The sequence below is a fragment of the Anoplolepis gracilipes genome, chromosome 9, assembly GCF_047496725.1.
Source record: "Anoplolepis gracilipes chromosome 9, ASM4749672v1, whole genome shotgun sequence".
NCBI classification, from domain to species: domain Eukaryota; kingdom Metazoa; phylum Arthropoda; class Insecta; order Hymenoptera; family Formicidae; genus Anoplolepis; species Anoplolepis gracilipes.
Genome location: NC_132978.1, coordinates 3,957,906 through 3,976,517, shown reverse-complemented (window position 1 = coordinate 3,976,517; position 18,612 = coordinate 3,957,906). Strand labels below are relative to the sequence as shown.

General features: G+C 34.0%; 1 protein-coding gene across 6 annotated transcripts in view; it reads left to right on the top strand.

Moving 5' to 3' along the window:
* Nucleotides 1-18,612, top strand: part of LOC140669196 (glutamate receptor ionotropic, kainate 2) — a 140,568-nt gene that overhangs the window by 94,346 nt on the left and 27,610 nt on the right. The gene's annotated exons all lie outside the window — the stretch shown is intronic.

Sequence of the window (18,612 nt, the reverse complement as noted above, 5' to 3'; positions counted from 1 at the left end):
CAATAAAATTTTTTTATTAAAAGCTTTGTTTTTAAAAATAAATTGGCTTATATTATACGTGAACTGATCTTAATAGCAATTAATATAAAAGAATAAAAAAGCCGAACTTTCTGTTTAATGCAAAATTAAAATAATCTTCATTGTTCTATGTAAAAAAGAGTATCGTTTATGCAAAATATGAAGATATTATTTTTATTTTTATATTTTTAATAAAATGTCGAGTTTTTCTATTTTACCTATTGTTAGAATATATATACACATAAATTTGATTATATATAATATATTGTCGATAAATTCTCAAGCTCAAATAAATTTTTCCAACATTCAATTTTTATCGAAAAATTGATGTCTTGATTAAACAAAATTCTGTATTTTAGACTAATTTTTTTTTCCATCAGGAATCATTTCTTTTTAAATTGTATCATTAGCTTTGACAACATCTATACAATATGGATTAAAGATAAAAGTGCGAAGTTGTAAAATATGAAAGAGCCCATTTTCATAAATGCACGCTAAAAATATTGCAGAAGAGAAGTATATATTTTCTTACCGAGCGATGCTTATCCGTGCCACAAGTTCGCGATGTTCCCGCGGATAAATACACCGGCGGGACGTATTTTAATTTTTCACAACACCCGTACAACGTCCGCATGCATTCTCGACTATATCGCGGCATCTGCTTCTCGACTTTTTCTCGAGAACAGGTATCGCCGTAAGAGAGAAAATCCTCGAAAGCTCGGCCTCATCGCTCTTTAAACAGCGCCACTTGCTGGATCCCCCCCCCCCCCCGAGAGGTGAGACCGATATCCCGCGGGGGAAGAAACGTGCTACGGTAGCTTACCGTAAATTACTGCCGCTAAGTTCTGGCTGCTGTTCAAAACAAACGATATCCGATATAGTGGCAAACCCCGTTCGTTTCCGTCCCGTTCGTATAAACATTTAACGCGATAGGAAAGCTCGATTATTTGTCGTGCCAGATACACGGAATGTAGAAGAAAAATTTTTTTCTCGTCAAAAAAAAATGGTTTACATTTATCAAATCGCTTGGCTTATCAATCGATGCATCGTAAAGATATAAAAATATGCATTGATATTTTTCACTATTCAGTGAACATTTGACAGGTGGCTCGTACGAACTCGTAGCTCGGATTATTATTTACTCGTACTTTTAATATACGAACATATCGTACCAGAGTACATTTCTAACAATTTCGCTTTAAAGAGAACAGCGTTCCGTATTCTGCGTTTTTATTTTCAATCAACGTTTTGCGTGCGAGTGCACATTGCTCGTATGAGGCCAGGGCGCGACGTAGCGTATAGTACAGCGCGACGGATAAATTGTTTAATACCATGATGGACGATTCCAGAGCTGTCACAGGCAGGGGCCACAAATCCTTCCGTGATGTTGTACTTCCCCTTTTCAACCTGTACGACATTCTTCCCGTTCCCGTGTCCGACAAGGTACGATATCCGGCTGTAGTGTTTCGGGATTGATATATCCACTCGCGAAGATATCCTGATATATATCGTGTGTGCTCTCTCGTAAAATATATTACATATATATATATATATAGCGAATAATCTCACAGAGATAAATAATATGTCTTTATATAAATTTAATCTTGATTTCTTACCTCTCATTTTTTTACTCTTGATTGTAAGATTGATAAATGATAAAATTGTATAAAATATCTACAAGTGTAATTTGAGAATGTTTAACTTTAATAATATTTTTAGTATTCTTTCTGCGAGCTTCTCATTAAATGAAATTATAATGTAATGTATTACATAATATTTCCTCCTACATTTTCGTACTATATATTTGATTTTGAATGGTATAACGAAAATAATTGCGCAACCAATCTCTCTTCAAAACGTGCACCACATTAATGGAGTCTCTTTTACGATCCAATTTCCACGATTTTGATTCGGCGATCCTTCGTTAAGCGGAAAGTCCGTCGTATTATCTGAATCGGCGCATAGAGTTCAATTTTCCCCGAATTGTACAGACTTTCGTAACCTGGCACGTACGTGACTTTAGCGTTGCTTGTTAGGAAATAAAAAGTTTGTACGGTAAAAGCACGAGAGACCATTGGAGAATTTGAACGTGGCTGTAGCAAGAGGGATGGGAAAAGTGGAAAGGTAACAGTTAGAGATATAGACATTGCGAAAAGCGAGAGAGAGAGAGAAAGAGAGTTAAAAACGAAGACGAAGACGCGTTTTTGCAGCGAGAAAAAAAAAACAAGAGCGATAAAAATCTCTCTCGGGTATCGTCTTGCTTACGTCGAGGGAGAGGGAAAATAATAGCCGTCGGTACATCTGCACGTTATTCCCATCTTTTTTATTTTCGTCAATGAGAAAGATTCGCTGGCAGGGAGGATTAGTCAAAGAGCTCGTAGATGAAAGGAAGCGCGTGCGGCGAACCCGGGACCCGGGACAACGTGCGGAATTAAACCAAGCGTCGCGTCGTCTTAAGAGCACGACAAACACCGTCGTACATTCTCCGGCTCCACGTCCCACGAGTGAAATAACATCGCGCACTTTGGATGCAGCACAATGCGACCACCCGAATTTGCCGCGCGTAGAGTAGAAAGCGTCTCCTTGCTGTACCTGCATCCATAATTAGTTAAGTTTATCTCCTCCGGTTCTCTCTCTCTTTCTCTCTCTCTCTCTCTCTTTCTGTCTCCTGTTCTGTCTCCCTCTCTCGTAGTAACAAATTTGACCATCTTCAACCTAGGAGAAATCCTGCCCTTTAATGCCCTGCTTGTAATATCTCGCCTCCTTGTCCTCCAACCTCTGACTTTAAGGGAGCATCCTCTCGCCGATATCAGGCGCGCGATCATTAATTTAATAGGGAGATTCCAATGTCGGTGGTGGAACTCTCTAATCGAGAGACCCAGGAATATTTGCGCCGTCTGCTGTCAATCCCTCCCCGCTCGCCGTTGAAATTCCAGCATAACATCATGCATGCCGAACGTTAGATTATGACGCCGAATATGTTGAAATTGAATTAGTGACGCGCGCGACGCGCATCCTATCCTACATGCGAGGTACACGTGTGTATATACGTGTCCATCTTCGCGCATGGGACCAATAAATATCACGTGGCGCGCGATACAATTCGCATGCGACGGCGTACAAGCGACCAACTATGAATACGCATTCGTGTACACTCGCACGTGAATACAGCTATCGCGGTCCAGAAGGATATAGCACGTGCTTACAGCTGAATAGCTGAGAATATCGTGCAGAATTTCCTAAAGATAAAGGAGAAACATTTCAGATTTCGCGCAAAGCTCTTGATTTATTAAATCTTTTGGACCAGCTATGTTTTTATCGGTTTTAGGATTACTGGAATTTTATAATTGCGAGAAATATTTTCTTCACATTTTAATCCGCAATTAATACACGAAAATTTTTCTTTTAGAGAATTTTTTAAATATAAATGTTTAAAATTGTTAGAGAATATATTGCAGGAGAAAGAGGAAAAATTTGTCAAATTAAATTAATTTCTAAAAAATTAATATAATACTATTATAATTTAATTATTATATTTGTATTATTTAATTATTATAATTATTAGTACAATTATAAATGTTTATTTTATTTTATTAAATATTAAAAAAAATATATATATAGAAAATATATATGGAGTTTATTAAAATCACTTCTATTTATTGTACAGCCAAGCAAGTTTATCCTTTGATGCGTCTGTAATGTCATCCTGTTTCCTCCTTTTTCTTGACCTCAAAAGAGCCATGGAATAGTATTAAAAATTGTAAAATTCTCTACTTGGCATCACTCTTAATGTTTTTATTGTGGATTAGCTATTTCGCATTGTTTGTCCTCGCGCCTTTCAAGCATCTTTCATTCTTTTGTAGATTTTGGCACGCGTACTGGACGCTTGTTTGTATTCCGTTGGCATTATCCTACTTTCTTATCCCGATTTAGCCTTCAAATATCCCCGGCAAGGGCAAATGTAAAGTAGGTCGTCGGATTAAAATCTACTCGCTCGCCAAATTTGCCATAAATAAGTTAAATGAATATTGCGCACGACGGTGGCCGGATTGTTGAGGCGCCAAGTAACGCGGTCCGAGTTTTCGCAAACTCCTTTTAACAATCTTTTTATATATGCTATTCGACAGAAATTTATGATCCAGCTTACACATATATACATACACACACACACATATAAATTCGTATGCACTCTCTATTTCTCCTTCTACTCGCCCCCCCCCCTCTCTCTCTTTCTCTGGCTCTTTCTCTCTATTGCGCACTTCAACTTCGTTTAATTAAATCTTAACCGAGAACGCATTCCGTTTAACTTAACGCTGGTGCTCCTGCTTTTACGAACTCGGCTCTAAAAAATTGTTCATCCCTCGTGGTTTATAAAATTGGACCGCTGCGATCGTAAATTCCGCGAAATTATAATAGTAAAAATTATCCGGAAATGTTTAAAATAAAATATAAATTTTTTTGAAAATGTTGCGCTTTTCCACATAACATGACGGCAACATCTCTTTTTATTCGTAACAAGTAAATTAGATTTTACTTTATACAAAGAATAAGTTATCTCAGCGTAGCGTTTACAGTGAAGCATTACATCATATCTAAAAAGTAAAAATTCAAAATAGGTATATCAGCATAAAAATAGATGAAAATAAATCAAAATATATAATTTTAATATAAAAATTAATCAAAAAAATTTAAAAGGTTGAACGATAAAGAAATTATAATGTCAGTAGTTAAAAATAGAATATATATATATTATATTATATAATAATATTATTATATATAATATAAACAATAAAAAAGCATTAAAACGTTTTAAGCATTTACATTTCATAAGTAGATTTATATTTATTATCGAACTGGTTATAGTAATTTTAATTCTCAATTTTAGACTAAATTAAATAATCACATTTAGTTTTATAAATAAATTACAGGAGATATAAATTACGCATTGAAAATCACGTCGAATCGTGTCAAAGCATATTCATAATTCGTGCTATTTTATCTTCATTTTGCTAAATGCGATCCAATTGATATAGAAAACAATATATATCTGCGCAATATGTTATAAAAGTGTTACATAAGTCGTTAAATAAATATTCGCATTAATTTACATTGAAAATGAATTTCTGATCATGATTTGATACGCCATAATGCAAATTCTACGATACATAACTACATTTATATTTACGAATATAAACTACTTGCTGTATATATATCTAATTTTGATAAATAATTATGAAAATAATACACACATTAACCTCTAATTAAAATTTTATATTTGTTATTTTCTTACTACGTTAATTAAAATCATATATGATAAAATAGAAAAAGTAACAGTAACAAAATTATAATTAACATTTTTAATTAGTGAAAAGAAATAAAAATCTCAATACGCAAAAGATTTAAAATAATTTTACTTAAATAAATTGCTTATAATTAGTATATTAAAAAACTTAGAGAGTATCGAATACGAAACAAAAAAGACTTATGACAGTTATTACGGTCATTTATTACAGTTTTTAATAGAAGCTTTGTATACAATTTTCAAGTCCTTTTCTATTCTTGTATCAAAAATATATTATATTTAATTTAATTTCCTCAAAAATATATTATATTTAATTCATCAAAAATATATTATATTTAATTTAATTTCCTTGTGCAAAGTTTTTGTTGCAAAACGCGTAGCGTTGCAACAATATCGTGCTATCATTCTTTTGCAACTACTTGACGCAACGTATCTATGAAAACGAAATTCTCCGCGCTCGTAACTTTGCACTTTTACGATGTACAGAAAATTCATTCCTGGAAATAGCCGTTTTGACGTGTGTTACAATTGCACTCTGGCCAGTCTTTTATTATCTTCCTTTGTTTGTCCGTACCTCCAAAACTGCGATTTCATCTTAGGATTGCCTTCGCGCAGTCCGTTATTGCATTGCTGTAAATGTAAATGGTATTTTTGTAAGAATCCATTTAAAAAAATGTTTATTTTGCTGTTTGTTCTTCCACGCTTTTATATTTTATATCTTAGACAGAACTCGTTGAACATTGGAAAAAGTTTAAGTATACAGAAAGATTATTACGAATTTCTATAATTTTTTACTCTTTAGAATTTATATTTATTACTTATTTATAAAACTTACACACACATGCATATATATATATATATATATATATATATATATATATTAATTTTAAAACAAATTTTAAAAAATATTAGAGTACACAGATTCGCAATAAATGGGATAAATATATTTATTCTATTTGTGTAAATCTATGTAACCTGAATTTTTTAAATTCTTTTGTTTTGACAAAATATATCGGAAAGTACATTTGAACGCGTACGGTTTCAGCATGTACAGCTGCCAACAAGTTCAAAGCATTCATGCATTTATGTAATAAAATCAAAAAATCGATCGTTCGTCTCACTCCGCTTTATCCTAGTTTCATTAAAAACTATATAATTGTTAACTATTTGATCCAGTATTCCCGATCAATCAATCACGAACAATGATTTGACATGTTTGAAATTTATATTTATTTGTTTTAATCGACTACTATAAAAGTAATTTATATTTATTCATTGCTTATTATCACTAATTTCAGTAAAAAAAATTCTAACTTGTGTGTGTTTAATGAAATATTATCTACATTAGATATTGAAAATTATTATAGTAAGTACGACGTTTATTACGCACGAAGCATTATTTATTCGTAAATTGCTCTCCAAATATAATAGGAAATCATTTTTTTGAAAGCCAATATTGATTTAAAAAGGAAAACGTATGTTTAATCATTAAATGAAACAAAAATCAATTTGCGAGCTTTTATTCGTAACTCATGCAAGAATATCAGCTGTCTATACCAGCATGCAAAGAAAGCTTTTCTTTTGAAAACGCTCTTCGTTTGTCCGCGACACAACAACCTACAATATCTGATTTTTTGATGCTTTGTTTTTAATCAGCTTAGCTTTTGTTTTCAACAAAAAATGGAAACGTACGATGAAAATCCGAAAGAATTTTTCCAAGCTGAAAGCAACATTTTCTTTCCGCATAGCCGACATGAATTCGTGACAATTCATTTTTTGCCGTGTAACTAGCTTTATCATAATTGAACATATCCGTAAAGCTGTTGTCGAGTGAATGGTATTGCAATGCGCGTACAATCGGTTTCCAATCGTGAGTTATACTTCTGTCAAATTGTCAGACAATTTGACGCATAATAATAGAGCAAGAACCATGTCGATTTCGACCATTGGAAACTTTTTGCATCGTTCGATATGTCCGATATTCCACCGCGCATGCTTGTTTCACAATGCAGAACTCACAGTTTTAATGAAAATAAAATGCGAAATGCGAGAACACAATGAATGCAGGGAAGAGATGCGATTTGTATGTGCGTACATGTGTGTGTGACGACTATTGATCTAGATTAAAATTGCAAGCGTGTCGTTCTCTTACCATGTCTCATGTTCCACATGATACTATATCTACGCTATACCACTTTCCCCCAAAGCACCCCCGAGTTTGTGCAATGTTTTGGATGACCGCTTACTGAAATTGCCTTCCGTTATGTTCTCCAGTATACCTACTGTATAACCTTGGCTCTCTTTTTTCCCTATTATACTTGTTTTTCATCTCTAGTTTTCTATTTTGTACTCTCTTAGCTTGAAAGCCTAGATTTTAAATATCTTACCTGCGTTAATCTCTTTTTGATAACATATATTTATATCTGTAGTAATAAAAAAAATTTTAATTTTTCATTGTAAAAATTTGTGGAAATTTTTTTTACATGAGAGCTATTTTAAGAAAAATTTTAGAAAAATGTTTTACCGTCCATCAAGCCCGGTTGAAGCCTGGTGGTAGATTAATGGTTTTGTCCATCAAATTGTCAATGTCTCTCGCGAAGCATGGATACGCGCGCGTTGACGGCTCGATTACTCGCGTGTAGAAGCGAAGATTTTCCTTAAGTGATTAGAATATCCATTCTTCACGCCATTGCCCTAAGCCGGCCCTGTGACGGCTCTTAGATCCCACGGGATTTAGATAGCATCCTTTCGGACGGTGTTGTAACGTGCCGGATTTGCAGGGACGCGGATTGCCGCGTCCGGCCAAATTGCTCTCGTTCTACTTGCCAGCGCGTAACTGGTATAATACGATTAATATATCGTTTCATAAAGGCGAGCTTGTTGAGTGGTCTGAGGAGATTATACGCGACGTAAAGCACGCTCGGCTACTTGGCCTTTGTATGTCGCGGAAGCACGCGCAACGACAGTCTACACATAAACGTGGACATTATTATTTAATCGGTTATGCAGCAAGATATTATAGACTATATTTGTTATTTATGGATGTTAATTAACGAGAAAGAGAGAGAGAGAGAGAAAGAGTATTAACGATTATTGTGTACAATTTTCGCACTAACGATTTATACGGATTTTTTACGTGTCTCTCGACTCGATTCTCACTCGCTGAAAGCGTCAGCAAATATGATTAACTTTATAGCGAACATATATACTAGCATGATATATTTTGGCGCGATAGTAGAAGAATTTTTTTTTCTCACACATAATCGCGTAAATAATATCTGTTTTCTTGGAGAGAATATTACATCCGCATATCGAACGTGACAATTACGAAGTGACATCTCACCGACGTCGCAAACGGCGCTGTTTATTCGCCCATATTTATTATCTCGCACTCGCTTTGCATTGCTAATGACAGCCGGCTGGCATTTAGTTAGATAACGTTTGGAGACGCGCCAAGGGAATCGAGTTTTCCCAACGCGCGATCGTTTACTCCTATTGACAATACCTCTAAGCGTGTACAATGGTCGATATTCAATTCCGGGACACTCACGTGCCGTCCCTCAAATCCTGCCGCGTATATCAGATCTTGCTGGATGCACAACGTGCGAAACTGCGGTTGCATCGCAAACCGCGTTTTTGCAAGACGTCATTTTAATAGATTTTTTTTCTATTGACTCTGCGGATCTACCATGAGTATATCTTGTTTTGCATTACGAGTATACCATGGTTTTACGGCATGTTTTTCAGCACAGACCTGAACCAAGATGATATGCTTCCATTTAATGCACAAACAAAGATACGATATATTATCCTAACAACTATTATTGGTGAATTGAAGCTTGTAAGGAAGAAATATTACAGCATGATAATTGTAATTTTTGTAAAAGAATGAAATATTTACGAAATTTTTACATACGGTAGATAAAATTAATTTTATTCTCAATTTGATATAATCTTCCTTCCAGGGTTTTGATGAAAGATTATTTTTAAAGGTAAGCACTTTTTCAAATTTATTTTGAGGGAAATTATGATTTGTATATGTATATTAGTGTGATAATTTTACAGTGATCAAAAGGAAAGACAATTTTGTTACAATATCAGAATTGAAACTTTTGATTGCAGAATTTCCAGCACGAAAAATGAATAAACAATTTTATTTTTGTAATATAATTTAACTTTTTCATTATTGTTTTTTATAATAAGCAAACATATATCTACTTTTAAAATTTAATTTTATGAGAAATATGTTTACATTATATATATATTATATAATATTATTTTGATGGATCATTTCAGCGTTTGTCAAAAAAAAAAAAAAAAAAAAAAAGAAAAAAAGAAAAACAGAAACTATAACAAAATAGTAATCATGTTTTAAAAAATATCATTACATTTGCACAAAAGAAATATTTTTCTTCTCAACATGATACAATTCAGTATTTTAATATAACTTTATTTTTACAGAAAACAAACGAGCATTCTGTTTTTATTTTTACGGGAAAGTGCATTATATATTGCATAAAATTGTCAAAAATGATTAATTTAATTTTCTTATTAAATAACTAACTGTCAATGACAAGTTAATTTTATTATTAATAATAGTTTCGTGTGACAATCGGTAATTGCAAGTTTGTATTCTCTGAATAAACAACATTGCGAGACGTGTATATAGATATATATATATATATATATATATATATATATATATATATATATATATATATATGTGTGTGAAAGGGATACCAAGTGTGTTTTTCGACGAAAACATTCCCGGCTTATACAAACGTTCCCTCGGGCGATGTTATCGAGGATCCGTTCCTCCGAATTCGTACCTCGAGGTACGAGGAATGTCCCAGGTCGACGTTGGGAATTGCCGCACGATATAACCGAGTTAGTTTCTGCTCCCTAATAGGGCATTTCAGCATTCTGCTAAATCCTAACCGGAGCGACATTATGCCTCCAGCCTGCCGAGTAGCTTAATTGAACCGAACGAGAAATAATTGCCGTGGCGAAGCTCTCACGTTGAATATGGCGTCACGCGAATGGCGAGACGCTCTTCCGGATCCTTCTCTCGCCGAGAATATAATCTAAATCCCGTTTGTAAAATTACACTTGCAGACGAGAGACGGCGTTTCAAGGAACGTTTAATATATAATAGATGACTGGAATGAGAGAGCATGATTAATTTTATTCTAATAATCCAATTATTATTATAACAATAATTTAATTAGCATTACGATAACGATGTATCAACTGACAGTTCCAGTATCGACATGCTGTCTCTCAGCGTCCCATAACTAAACTTAATTGTATTGTCAATGCAATTGACATTGCGGTAATCCCTCATCTCAGAGATCACAGCGTGAGACGTTGACGTTCGCCAATAACATAGTTCCGGTTACGTTCCGTTCCAACGTTCGACGTGCAAACTCCCGTTGTTCACGATGTAATTAGCGACGTGATTAAAGCGCTTACTTTGAGTAAGCGCGAGGGATGATTGCACGTGAAAGCGCGTGCAAACGAGCTTCCCCCTTTTTATCACGACCGGAGAAACACAACGAGACACACACACACACAGCTTAGGAAAATTAGGAGAGGTAGAGGGATGGGGGGAAGAGGGGAGGGGGGTGAAAAGCGCTTGATTAATCGCGGAAACACGCGGGGACGCTACAAGCACGAAGACAAGATTACACCGTGGCGAAAGAGGACCCGCCGACTTTCCCCTTAATTAAGCGCTCGCTGATAAGCCGCGCGCGCAGTTTATACGCTTAGCGCCAACGAGACGGTCGTGGAGGAACGAGATATGTGTTCCGGGAGATAAATCCCGGAAGAAAACAGAGAAAGGACTGTTGCTGTTGAATAATTTATGCAAATGGTTCTCCCTTGTGCCAAATGCAGGCGTCAACTTCTCGGATACGCCTCCTATGCCGAAGGCAAATCGATGCCTAAACTATCGCGTGATGCCTAAACTATAATGATATACTGCGTGCACATCTATATAGACGCCTTACAACCTGTTGAATACGGAATTGCTTGCGTCAAAATCTATGACGTGGGAGAGTGGATGATAAATTACCTGCCCCAGCTTTAGAGATCAACGTAAAGTAGTCGGAGATTAAATTCGCCCTTCGGTTAATTAATTCTCCGCGTCGATTTCAATTAAATTATTATACGAATATTATGGAAAAAAAATTGCGATTCTGGACAATACGCACACGATGTAAATTCCAATGATATTTGCCACATATTAGGTTTCGTTGACGTTTAAGAATATCGATGGCATACATACAAGGCACGGCGCGCTTTATAATTTACTCCCGCCTTTAGAGAAGCATGATACAGACTGCCCCCGTAATTAGGTATTCACGTTCAGACGGTTTACCGCTTAATCCAGCCGCGGCTTCTCGTACGGCCTGTGGTACTTTTTAAAGGCCGTTTACGGCCTTACTCGACGGCCATTCCCGTCAGCAACACACTGGGAGTTGTCCCCCGTTGTTTCACGACTTGGTCCAAGTTCGAGACTTTAACTGGAGCAGGGACGGGTCCATTAATTTACGGCCGTACTTTGTTATCCCCGGTTCCGTTTCTAGTTCCGTAGAAGCCTGCGTCCTGAACCTTGCTGAAACCATCCACGCGAATGGTATTTTAATTCATCCATTCTCGTTCGAAGAGAGAAAAAAAAAAGCGCTATAAACTCTCCGTGAAGTTACATTTAATAATACCTATAAGAATAATATAAAATATTGACAGATATTGCGCTACTAATAAATTTATATTGTTCGTATCTCGACGGACACGAAAAATATATGTGCTTGCGCGGAGCAGTTATTGAACACAGGAATCGGAAGCTGTAAATAAAGCTGCGGGTGTAACCGCGTATATTATCCAAGCGTAACTAAAACTTGCACAACATTGTATTCTTGCCAAAACCATGTAACTAGAATTTATCGAATCATATTGCAGCTAAACGAATTACAATATTTGCACATTCCATCAAAACTATTGACATTCGCATTACAATTTTATTGTCAAACACGGTTAAAAGTTGCTCGATCCCAATTGTATGATTTTTATCATTTCCAAGATTATCGGGTGAAAAGATATCTTTCATATTCCGCTGGTATTATCCCTATAAACTTGATATCATTATGGTAAAAAAAAAGCGATTATATTTATATGTAGTTACGTTTTTATTCGTCGTAGCAAAAATTTCGACTTTTCGATCACGTGATAAAAAATTCATCTTTAAAAGGATGAAAACGATCAATCCTCCATTCTTGTTCGTTTCTGTAAGCTCTCATTCAATTTTATACAGTCAAGCTCGATTGATTCCAAATCGCTTGTCTGCAGAAGCGAGAAGCTGATTCCATCGTGTCTGCTATCTCATCGATCTTATTTAATTTTCAAATGGATCTGCCGGGAATCTTAAATCGCTCAAGGGGATTGAAAGTAATCCTTACAAGATCAGCGCGCGTTCACAACTCTCGAGTTGCTTCTCTCGCCTGGGCTATTTGGATGATTTGAATTGGAGACATTGAGGATCCTAAAGTGTGTCGCGAGAAATCCTCGCAATTATTTCTCGGTACGGTGTAAACGATGGCCTTCTAAAGCAATATGAATTCACGTTATCGGATGTTATCTGATTACGCCCGATATAACGGCAGCGAGAATTATTCAATAAATTGCGAATTTTCCATAGAGAGGTACAAAACACGTAATCGTGTACTCGTGATACTAGGGCGATATATTGAAATCCACATGGCCAAATAATTTATAAATGTGGACGCCGCGCCGCACGCACGAAATACGATTATTATGAAAAATTTGTCGGCCGTGCTGAAAAACGAGGAGCCATTTCGAACGGCTCAATTTTCGATATCGTTTATTTCAGGATAATACTCGACTGGAATGTATACAAAAAAATAAAGGCAATAAATGAAGAATTTTAATATTTTTATATATTAAAGATATCGTTTATTTGCGGATAATACTCGAATGTATACAAAAATAAAAAATAAAAAATTTCAATATTTTTTTACACATGACAGATTTATATAATATCTATGACAGTGTTACAATAGAGATTCTTGATCAAATTATGATCGTGCATAAATAGTGTATCTGATATATGTAACAAAATTAATTTTATAATATTCAGCGGCGCGTAAATTTGTGATACCGTCCGCTATAATTATGTAAAATAAATTGTCAAAGAAAAATTAAATTGACCACGGTATTCCTGTTGATTTCAAAGAAATAAATCATTATATTATAAATTGAAATCGATGATGCAGATAATTTATGGCACTCCGAATAACCTTCTTCAAATTATAATATCTCATTTCTCTTTGTTTCTATCTTTTTAAAATATGTAATATAATATCAAATATATAGAACGAGATACTTTTAGTTTGATACTACAATATTTCTTAACTTTCTCCGAGGCTACAACTAATAAAGCTTTTCAACGAAGCTTTCGTCTAGTAAAATTTTGTGACTGTAGGTACACACTTCATTTGTGGATCAAAATTTCACGAGGAAGACACTATTTCAGCACGCACGCGATTAAAATATAAGTATTGAAATATAAGCCTAAATTTAGCAATATGGCTTCCCTTCCCATGGCGTCAGAGAAACTTTTCAGCCCTTTTTCCTACGTGCCTCTTTATCCGCTACTTTTTGTGTGCTTTGTAATTTTCTTATTCCTTTTTTGAAGATTAATATTCCCTTCAATGTCATGCAGTAGAGTAGACAAACAAGTAAACAACGTAGTTTTGATTATAACATTTAAAAAACATTGACTTTTTTATTTTATTAACAATAAGAATATTTCACTGATATAGGATCGAAAAAAATTGTATATCTCTAAAACAATAAAATCTATACGAAAGCCATAACTACAGGACTCTAAAACTTAATTTTTCTTTAGAATTTAATTTATTTATTTTAAAGGTTAATATTGTTACATATCAATTTATTTAAGTAAATTTTTACGCGATTTATTTTAGGTGTAAATTAAGGAGCAATAACGACAAACCATTTTGCTGCTACACCTTATATTATCTCTTACACGAATATTTCATCTTAAATCTTTGGTCAACAGAAAAAAAAATATTGTCGCACGCTCACGTAGAGCACGCGAAGGAAAAATAAGCGATTTTCTGTAGAATCATGACTTTTTTACGACACCGGAGAGAGAGCTCAATCTGTCGGCGCAGGCGAACGACATTGTTGAGGAAAAGTGTCGAGTCACATATACGAGTTGTTTACTAAGTGCTAGTTCAGCCAGGTTTATCTAGTAGATGGAGAAAAGTCCAAGATTTTCCTATTGGATCAGTTTAAGCGAGAGGAAGTTTTGTTTTGTGCCAAATTATATTTTCGGAGCATATTTAGCTAGAGTGCACTTTCATTACGTGGATAAGTATATACGTAAATCAGGCGGAAAAAGAGAGGGAGAGAATTAAGTATAGTTTAAACGATACACATCGAAGTTACACATGTGCGTATATAGAATAATCATAGTTATTGATTGCTCGGAAAATGTGGCGCGTAGTGTTTTCTCTCGCTCCGCAATAACTTCCTTGCTCCGCAAGGAAGCAAGTGAAACTACGAATAATTTACTAATGGATTTGTTTCGCATAGCCAGCCATTGGTGTGAATCTATTGTGTTCAGTGAATCGTAACATGATAAAAAAATATATAAAATATTTACGGCGTACAATAATTAATTACAATTTTTAACGTATGTGTAAATGTCGGTAATGTTTCTAAAAAAGAGACCATATTTTTTTAGTATAATATTATTCTCCCTTTCTAAAAGAAAATGAATAGATTTTTAATTTATAAAATGGATACTATAAATGCATGTATATTAATAATTTCTTTACGTTAAGTAAAGTCTTCATTTCTTGTTATCATTGAATATTTGCACTTTCGTTATATGATATATAAATACACAAAAGAATAATAATTATTATTTAAATTATACCCATAATATAATATAAAGATATATTTTATTATATATTTATTAAGGATAATATTATACGCGAACATTATCTCTTTTAAATGAAATAATTTATCTGTTAATTAAAATTCAAGTATATAATAGGTTTTATTAATTAAATTTAAACATGTTTTAAATATAAGTTTCTCACATTTTAAATCATCTATTTAAAATAATAATCTATTAATTAATAGCATAACTATGTCACGTACTTTATATATGTTTAAGGCAAGGGTGTATCATAAAAGTTCGTATAGGACAACACGCATTTTATTTTTAAGATAACTTCTCATATTCCGCTCGCATAGACAGAATATATGCGACATGACGCGAGGTTCGCGCAAAGGACATAATGATAAAATTCGTGACCGTCGTCGTTGAGCCACGTTCGGCCATGAAAAGGGATTTTCTCGTGGACAAAAGAGGAGAGGTACATTCCTTGTAATAACAATTTACAATTACCTCGATGATATATCCGACGGGGCCGACTTTGCCACCGTTGCTGCGCGTTGTGACGTTTTTCCTCGTTGACGATCGCCACACTCTCGGATTTGAGTCACGCCCGACAATCCGTGGTAACTTCCGCTTTGGCTCTAATTAGACCCGTCACGAAAAGCGAAACTATTGGGTAAAACGACCGAGAATATCGCTAAATTTCTCGATTGTTCGTTCTCGGCCGTCCTCGCACCTGAATTCTAATCTCAAACGCAATAAAGAAAATTGCGTGCATCATTCGCAAGAATTTTACGGCACGTTATTTATTACAAGAGATATTTGCTGAAAATTGTATCTTTGACAGGAAAAAAAGTATATATATGAACACACACACAGGATGAAAATTCAGTATTTTTTTGACAAGTTTATTATTATTTGTTACACAATATTTAACAAACAGTAGTTGATATTGATAAAAAGTAGAATAAAGATTGATAGGAAAAAATTCATTCAGATTTCGCTCTTGCGTTTCCACGATGATTGCATAGATTTTATTCATCTTTTTATTTTTCAATAGCATGCAAAAAATCTTTCCTCGTTAAATCTCCTCTTCTATTATCTCTATAACTGTCCGTTTTAATAATGGAAATGATTAATATCAAAATACGAATGCTGATGCGCTATAACAAGGATGAATCTTGAATAAAACACACATGGCGCGCACATTTCCTCTCACGTGGCTAATGAAAAAGATTGTCGTCGCCATAATTTTTCAAATATACTTTGCGACGTCTTCTTCTCTCTTCTTGATTTTTTGCCAACAGAATGCAATCTTCTATTGGCGTAGAATCAACTTTTCGAGTGCAAAAAAAGCACTGTCCTGCTCGTTGGATGTACTCATACACGTACAAATATGTGTATATGATATCAATGTCGACGACAAAGAGCTGCATAACACTTTTAAAGAGGGATTTAAATTTAATTTTTTTGTTGACATATATATCTAAATGAGACAACAATGTAAAATTTATTTATTAATTTATTATAAAACATGCTCAAACGCGCGTGAAACGATGTTTATTATACACGGTCTGCAAACTGTCATGTCATTTTACATTTACATTCATTTATACAACATCATAATATACATTTTATGAATATTTTACAGAAAGCAACGGTATAATATATTTAAAACATGTCATGTTGCTAATTCAGTACAATGTCGCTTTTCATACGTTAATTTCACACTTTGTGGCTACGCGCTAACGAAAAATCTAGTCAGAGCTCAGCTACATTCGCGAAAAATATAAAGCTGCGTAGAAGAATGTAGTCGCGTGAGATAAATATGGTACAACTGTATCTACATATATCCTGTTAGAGTATTGTGCATTACGTAAAGTTTCAAGTCGACACAATTTGTAATAATCTCATTAATAGTTTTGCTTCAGAGGAGAACAAAGTCTTGAGTGCTATGTGTGTGTGTGTGTATGTATATATATATATATATATATGAAAAATATTTCTTATATATTCGTTCAATGAGGAAAGCGTGGAAACTTTGCGTTACAATCAGAATGAGAAATCGTGAATTCTCACTTGGCTGCTGCAAAATGAAACAATCAAACTTTAGGTCGCATTTACTCTCCGCGCTCCACTATATTTTCCATTTCTATGCATTCGTCTACTTACTTCTTGCATTATCCTCCGCAAAAAACGAAACACTATGGAGAAACTCTCGTTTCGAGTGTATTTCCATTCTTGCTAAGCATATTTATCCAAGTCCCATTCAGATACATTTTTATCATATCCCGGTTTCAACGGTACGACAGATTGAATGCACTTTTGGTTTTGTTTTGCTCTTTTATCTCAAAATATAAAATGGTCTAAAAGTGTCGCGAGTTGTCGCATCAACAGTTGGGATAGGATTCAGAGGTTTTTACGAACGGCTGCATCAAGCCCATAAAACTTTTTTTTTACACCCGACATTATTTGCTTGGATTTTGTTACGAGACGCATCTTGTATATAGGGCGAGTGTATATTGACGTTTGCACGCGTGCTTCACGTTATACGGCATATGTAACTTTGGCGCGTATGTAAGGAGAACTCTGACTCTTAAATACTTAACTACGACTTCCTCCCGATTCGCGTTTTGCTTTCATATCGTCATCTTTTGAATGATGAAAAAAATAGAATGCTTCAACAATTCATTTATTAATTTGTACGAATTAATTTCTCGAATTAATCTCATTTTTAATCAAATCCAATTATATTTATATTACAGAAATAGTAACTTTACGCTTTTGCGTAAAGCTCAATAAATTGCGCGTATTTCAATAATTTTATATATTATATATTCATATGCACCGATTTTTTTCATTTATGTTATCAGTTTTCTTTTATTTAAAAACCAAAAATTTATATGTTATTTCTTTGTAGTCTGATATAAATGTATTAATTTGAATTTCTAATACATACAAAAATAAAAATATGAAATGTTAAATATCTATAAAATAAAAATTGTAACTTTTAATATTAGTTTTATAATATAAAATATTATATAAATGTACAATTATAAAATCATTAATTTGTGAGTATATACTTAAATATAATACGAGTATATACTTAAATAAAATAGAATAGAATAGTAAAATAGAATAGAAAATATTTTGTTGCGTAAAAGTATAAGAATTTAGAATATTATATACATTGTACAAAATAAATATTTATATTGTAAATTGCAGTTTTTACAATCCGCAAAACACTGAAAAGTGTTTGAGTTACAAAAAGATCAGCATTTTATATACAAGATGATAAAACTCTCTCTCGCGTAGTTTTCAAAATACCAAAATATTTTCA